Below are 7796 nucleotides of genomic sequence, written 5' to 3'. Positions count from 1 at the left end.
TACTAGTTTAAAAAACTTGAAAAATCAAAGAAATAAGTACTTTAAATTATACAAGGCAACCAGCGATATTGCTTTTAAAGCTCAGTATACTTCTTATATGATGCAGTTCAATGTTCTTGATAAGTTTTTGTACAATAAATACGTTTCTTGACTTGAAAGTTATTCCTAAATCTTTATGGAACTATGCTCGTTCCAAGGAAGGTTGTTCCAATATACCAACCTGTGTTAAATTTAATGAGATTTGCTCTAACAGTTTGGCCGATTCGGCAAATCTTTTTGCTGACTTTTTTAATCTACTTTTGTTGTTGCGGTGGATAACTTTGATAACAGCTATCTTACTGATAGCCCCAAACCCTTAGACTTTAGGTCTTTGTCCGTATCTGAAACCGATATTATCTTGGGTATATCCTCTTTACAGTCCTCAATCAAAAATGATATAGATGGATTGTCCTCTTTTTTATTTAAGAAGTGTAGTATTTCTCTTTGTGGGCCATTGTGCCACATTTTCACTATTTCGCTATCGACTGGAGTTTTTGTTGATCGCTGGAAGCTGGCATCTATCACCCTTATCTTAAAGTCTGGCAATAAAAATGAAGTAAAGAATTACAGGCCAATATCCAATCAACATGTTCAAACATTTTTGAAAAGGTATTTAAAAACAATTTATCATTCGCTATCAATAGAATAGTCGATCCATGTCAGCATGGTTTCATTGCGGTACGTTCGACTGTTACAAATCTGGCTGTTTTCTCTCAGTTTTGTGTCTACGTTTAAGGATGGATGTCAAGTTGACACCATATATACTTATTTTTCTAAGGCTCGTGACACAGTTTCGCACAAATTACTTCTGTGGAAACTTGAACACATGGGCTTTGGAAAATAGAATCTCTTTTGTTGAAATCGAGAAAACTAAGTATTATGAATTCTCAGCAACCTCTGGTGTACCACAAGGTAGCATCCTTGGTTCTGTTTTGTTCTTAATATTTATTAATAATATTGGCTTATGACAATTCAAATTATTTGCTTTATGCTGACGACTTAAAACTTTTTCGGAGGATCTCCTGCACTTCTGATGCATTGCGTCTGCAAGAAGATCTAAATGCTATTAATAATTGGGCCATTCAAAATAATCTGCGACTCAATATTAGTAAATGCTGTCACATTACGTATACAAAGTCTATGAATGTGTTTTCTTTCGGGTATTCGATTTCAAATGTAACTCTTGCGACAGTTAATTAGTTTCGAGGTCTTGGCGTCATTTTTGACTCAACTTTTACTTTACTTTTTTGGTAATCATGTAAAATTTCTCATACCAAAGGCTTATACCAACTTAGATTTCTTGCGACGATATACTAAGGATTTCAAGGAACCATATACCAAAAAATCCTATACAATGCCTTAATGCGTTCAAAGCTAGAGTTTGCCTCAGTCATCTGGAATCCGATATACTCTTCACACTCTTTAAGAATTGAAAGAATTCAGCGCAATTTCATACAATTTTCCCTTGAACCTCTGCACTTTATTAATCCCCTGCCATACCACAATGCTAGATAAATGCTTTCAATGTCTTGCCACTTGAAGTTAGGCGTTTTGTTCAAAACGTAATGTTTATTTTTGACATAATATCCGGTGCCATAGACTCTACAGAACTACTCGGGCTGTTGACTTTCAATGTCCTCAACAGAGCTCTCAGGGTTTACAGTACATTCCGCGTTGAAGTGCTGCGTTCGAATTACTTCAGTTTCGCACCTCTTCTAAGAGTTATTGTTGAATTTAATCGCCTATCCAGAAGCCTTGATCAGGATTTTGCCATGTCAAGGTCTCTGTTTAAGTGTTATTACTTATCTCAGTAAACCTCATTTTAAAATTGTTAAATTAGTACTAAGTTAACCTGTAATCTAGTCAGTAAGGTTGTTACCGTTTGACTTAATAAATATATATTAAATATGAAATGCCTGTTGCATAAGGAGTACCTTATCCATAGCAGAAATATAGAACGAAAATCGCTGCGCTAAGCTTGTTAATTTAAAACACTATGAGACACTCTATCGAAAGCTTTTGAAAAATCAGTGTAAATGCAATCCACCTAGGGCTATATTAGGAACTGTTGATCTATCAGCGACGAACCCGTGCTGGTAAGGAGAAATGAGAGACTAAACAGCAAATCTTAACTTTGCACTGACATCTGCTTGAGAGGAGGATTTAAGTTTATAAATGGCTTTACTTATATCCTCTGAAGAAAGGCAGAGAGCCCCAAAAGTGTCTTGATTGATTGTGAAATTATGAATGGTATCATCCAGAGTAATATTCGATTTGAAAAACTGCAAATGAACTGCTGCATCACTTGGAGTTTGCGCAGAATCGCCATCAAGGTAAGCTCCCCTGGCGCAACATTTTTTAGACTTTATGTGGTTCCACAAAGTTTTGGGGTGCGATTTTATGTTAAACTCAATATTACGAATATAGTTATTGTATAGGGTTCTATTCAAATTGTTAAAATTCATTAAAAAATGCCTATATTAAACGAAGAATGTGTGATTCTTGGTACATTTGAATTTTTAATCTGTATTTAATTAGCGAGATATGTTGTTGTTGTTGTAGCAGTGCTTCGCCCCATCCAATAGGTGCGACCGATCACAAATTGTCATCAATATCCTCTAACGAGAGTCCAAGGAAACTTGCTGTTTCAACAGGGGACTATAATGTGAAGGTGTTAGAGGCGTTGGTTCCACTTACAATTAAAGGGATGGTTGGTGTCATGTGGGGACACATTGCAAGCAGGGCATACATTTTGTATGTCGGGGTTGATTCTGGATAGGTAAGAGTTTAGCCTGTAACAGTATCCAGATCGAAGTTGAACTAGAGTGATTCGCGTAGGGAGTGTGCATTCCTCTTTCGCACGTTTTGGGTACTGTTCTTTGAGAACTGGATTCACCGGGCAATTCCTGGCATAAAGGTCCGACGCCTTTTTGTGGAGTTCACTGATGACCTGCTTGTGTTTTTTTTGCTTCATACGGCTAAGTTCTCAGGTGCCGAGTTTCCTCATAATGCTTACGGAGATGACTCCTTACGCCCCTAGGCGGTGTTGACTCATCAATCAGATGTCTGTTGGGATGCCCAGGTTTCTGGGTATTCAACAGGAACTGTTTGGTTAGCATCTTATTTCTCTCCCTGATGGGAAGTATTCTCGCCTCATTATGTAGATGGTGTTCTGGGGACATAGAAGGCAGCCCGTGGTGGTTCTGAGAGCAGTATCTTGGTAGGCCTGTAGCTTCTTCCAGTGTGTAGTTTTTAGGCTTGGCGACCATATAGGGGACGCGTAGCATGCAATCAGCTGGCCTATTGCTTTGTAAGTGGTAATGAGCGTTTCTTTGTCTTTTCCCCAAGTACTGCCGGAAAGAGATTTGAGGATTTATTACGGCTCTGGATTATTGGTACAATTGCGGCTGCATGCTCACCAAAATTTAGATCCTGATCAAACGTCACACCCAAGATTTTGGGGTGTGGGACATTCGGAAGCGTAGTGCCATCGACGTGGATGTTCAAATGGTCGACATTTGGGACGTCCATGTTGTGAATAAGGTCGCGGAGGATTTAGTCGGTGATAATGCCAGGTTTCGCGAGGCGAAAAAACTGGAGGGATCAGGGAGGTAGCCGTTTATTCTGTTACAAAGCTCATTGATCTGTGGGTCTGGGCCTGTGGCCATTATTGTGCAGTCATCGGCGCACAGTGTAACTTTTTTCACTTTTAGTATGCCAAAATTAATAACAGAGCCAAACCAATGGAGCAATTCATTTGAAATTTTGCAGTGTGGTTGCAGATACCTAAATCTGATTTGAGAATAAAAATGGGCGCAATCCGCCCACTTTTTCCCCTTGCCCCCATATAAGGTGAAATTTCACATAATCATATTTTCTACTTTAAAAGCATTTTCCAGTGCCAATATAAATAAAAATTGTTTAGATTTCCTAACTTCAGCTTAGAGGCTTTTGATTAATATTTAAAAAATTTTATTTTCAAGTCAAGGTACATATATTTGTAAAAAATGAATCGAAATACATACCTATAAATAAAACGTGATATTCTAACTGGTATAAAGTTAGTCGGAGTCAATATCGTCGACATGCTCTGGTTCAGATAATAAGCCTTCACTCGTTAATGCTCGCCGCTTTGACCTAAGGGTTTTCCGCAAACTGTTTATGAGCGGGTCTGACGATATCAGCAATCTGTGCAGCAAATCCAAGTAACTACAAATTCTTGACTTTTTTGTGTTTCGTGCATCTCTTGACCTTCTCCCGAAAGTTGACCAGTAGGAAGAATAGCAGACACGATTATATTCTTTCCATGAAACAAAGTTTTATATACGCTCACTGGCATATTGTACCAAGCATATTCCGATAAATACAGTACCGTTGTCTCTGTCACGTAGTGGTCAAAAGCTTCAGAATTTATTTGAAACCCACATCCTATGCATGAAAGTATTGTATGAAACCTTTTCAAAAGATTGATGTTTATGCCGGTTATGTCTGATGTTATTTCAGGATCTCCAGAAAATCTTCTCGCAGTTTTGCCATCATTTGTGTTACCGGTTTTTTACTTATTCTCTCTTCTTTTTCATCTGTTCCTTATTTTCTTCGCCCCGCACATACCAGGGCCCTATTCCACAAAACAACAAAACAACAAAAAGTGTTTCTGTTCCACAATATTGTTTGCAAATCTCACTATGTGTTGAGCTTAGTTTTGCAAAGGCTTTGCTAACGGAACGTATTTTTGCAAAGATTTTCACTCTCTGCACAGTCTTTGCGTTCTATTGAAAAGTGGGCGTGCAAGGTGTTCCATTCTGGTGTTTGATTCTTTTCACTTTGCATTGTGTGATCAAGAGCCGAAAATTAAAAATAGAAAAAAAAATTAGCCGTACTAAAGCTAATTAAAGAAAAAAAGATATTTTATTTGCTAGCTTTCAAAAGAATAAAGCAAGTATATTTTTATAAAATTATTGTGAGTATTTAGAACATATTTAAGCTTATATTTCATTTTGAAGGTTAATAAATTAGATAAGCAGGCAGCCTGGGAGGAAGTTTTAAATAAAGCCCAGTCACTGCAACTGGCGTCGGCCCAAAAAACGTGGACTTATACGAGGGATAACTTGTTTGGGCTATGGAAGAGTCGAACATTGGTAAGTAAAACAATTTATTGCCTATACATGCAAATAATTTTATTTGCATCACTTGTTTTTGTTAGAATTTGTATTACTTGTACCTAATACAATACACAAATCATGGTGGAGTGCAATAACGGCCGCGGAAATAGCGCCGCTGATGAAAGTCAATTAAGACTGCGCGCGTTATTTGCCGAGTCATTTTGCATAATGTTTGTTGCTGTAGATTGGCTTTTGCTTAATTGTTGTTGTGCATTTTTTGTCTATCTTTCCTACTTTTATCACAGCTGTTTGGGGTTGTTTTTTAAGTGCCAGAATACAGTGCATCTCAAACTGCTCGTTACTGAATCTATTACTTATTGCTTATTGTCAGTGCTGATTTTCTTTTTAGTAATCTTTCTTACTTTTATTCCTTTTTACTACATTTAACTTTTTTAATTTTAACTAATATTAATGAACATAATGTCGTGCTTTGTCGTTATAAATAAAAAAAAAAAATAAATGTAAGGCGCGATAACCTCCGAAGAGATCTAAGGCCAAGCTTCTCTTCCAATTTGCGTCGTGCTCCTCTTAATTTTTCCCTACAAATTGGCCGGACGGGACCTACATGTTTTATGCCGACTCCGAACGGCATCTGCAAGGCAGATGAGTTTTCACTGAGAGCTTTTCATGGCAGAAATACAATCGGGGCGCTTGCCAGACACTGCCGAGGGGCGACCCCGCTTAGAAAAATTTTCTTCTAATTGAAAAATCTTATTTCTAAAATTTTGATGTTGCTTTGCCCGGGAGTTGAACCCAGGGCATACGGTGTGATAGGCGGAGCACGCTACCATCACACCACGGTGGCCGCTTTGTCGTTATAGTTAATGAAAATTTGGAACTAAAAGTCGCCTGAACAGTTTAAAAATATCGTGCGCTTTTTTATTCCAAATTTTCGCCTGTGGCGCTATATTTCATGACTGTGGAAGGCCCACGGGCTTTATTTACTGTTAAAAGGAAAGAACGCCTGCGGGCTTCATTTCTTCTCCGAAAGGGAAATAACGTCCACTGGAAAAAGGAAATAAAAACCTTGGGTTTTAATGCTTTTTCAAAGAGGAAATAACGCCCGCTGGCCCTATTTCTTTTTTAAGAAATAACGCCCAGGGGCGCTATTTCCGCGGCCGTTATTGCACTCCACCACAAATCATTATTATTTTTATTACACAAATCATTATAAAAGACCATAAATACATTCAAACGCAATATAGCATCCCACCAAAAATTTTGAACCTTATATAAGCCTTTTTCCATTCGAAAATAAAGTTTATACAATAAGGCCTTAAATTCCTAAGGAGTTTTAATAGTATGAAAAATTCCTTATAAAACACCTTATTTTCTTGTACTCATGTCATTGGGCATAAAGTTTGTCTGAAAGATAACTTATATATAAGGCTTCAAATGCATCTCAAATTGAGATTTGATAAAAATGTTTGTTGGGTTATGATTGTTTAAAATACACTCAATTCTCTTTTTACATGCTAGATGCGTTCCTGAAAAACACGCGTAACAAATTAATTGAGTGTAATCAATAATAAAATATAGATTTATCCTTGAATGTATTTTTGTTTTTTGCAGACTAAAAGGGATAACGCCCGAAAAACTGGGTCCGCAGGTGGGAAGATTTGCATTATGGAGGAAGGAGACTTGGCCATCCTAGATATTCTGGAATCAGACTCAGCTGTGGTAGATGGACTGAATTTACCAGAAAGCTATAGAATTTCAGAAAGCCTTCCAACATCTGAGTCTGATTCCATAATATCGAACGCACAGGAAGTACCTGCAAACCCAACTGCACCCATAAGGAAGAGGAAGAGCTCTACCAAGTTTCCAAGTGAAAATTTGGATAGAGAAAAAAAATGTCGACTGGAGCTTGTCGAGGTTGAAGTTTATTACAGGAAACTTCAATGCCTGAAACTGGAGAGGGAGCTTCAACTTCCACCCTCTGTTGTTACAAAAGGACTCACAGTGGCAGAAATTGCAAGGGTTGAAAACACCCTTTTGTTGGAGGAGTTTTAAATATAGTTGTTAATTTTTTTATTCTAAAAGAATTGTTCTTTTTTCGTTTGTAAATGAACTTGTTATTTTGTTTATTATCAATATAATATAGTATTTTCGTAAATAGACATTAAGTGAACTTCATATATTTGCTTTTATATTATAATGGAAATATTTTACCAACAAATAAAAAGGGATATGTCTCTTCTTGCGAAATCTGAGACCATGGCCAACTACGGTACAGGGTCATTAGTGTGAAGAGGTAGCAAAAACTAGTTTTTCGCCTCTAACTCAAGATTTTGGGGGTTCCACGAAAATTTCTTGTATGCAGATCTACCAGAAAATGGTATCACTTCCAGTGGCGTAACTATAGAAATGGGGCCCCAGTTGGACTTCCACTAGGGGGCCCTTACCAGGAACATTTTTTGAATCATTCAAACTTTTCGAACCACTCCTTCAGTCTTGCATAATAATTCAAATTACAGATACAGACCAGAATCGCCTAGGCGTTTGAGCGCCAATAAATGATGATGATGCAGATACAGATGATGTTGAAAAAAAAAAAACGGATCACACGTTAAACATTTTACTTTTATGGTATAA

At 37.4% G+C, this 7796-nt stretch overlaps 1 long non-coding RNA gene across 1 annotated transcript; it reads left to right on the top strand.

Moving 5' to 3' along the window:
* Nucleotides 1-2419: 2419 nt before the first annotated feature.
* LOC137240245 (uncharacterized) lies at nt 2420-7321 on the top strand. The gene is made up of 2 exons (XR_010949650.1): nt 2420-5177; nt 6774-7321. It is a non-coding gene; the product is annotated as an uncharacterized lncRNA (long non-coding RNA).
* Nucleotides 7322-7796: the final 475 nt, after the last annotated feature.

Source organism: Eurosta solidaginis, chromosome 2, assembly GCF_040869045.1.
Source record: "Eurosta solidaginis isolate ZX-2024a chromosome 2, ASM4086904v1, whole genome shotgun sequence".
NCBI lineage: Eukaryota > Metazoa > Arthropoda > Insecta > Diptera > Tephritidae > Eurosta > Eurosta solidaginis.
Note: the sequence above shows the minus strand (reverse complement) of the source record. Positions and strands in the feature narration are given on the sequence as shown.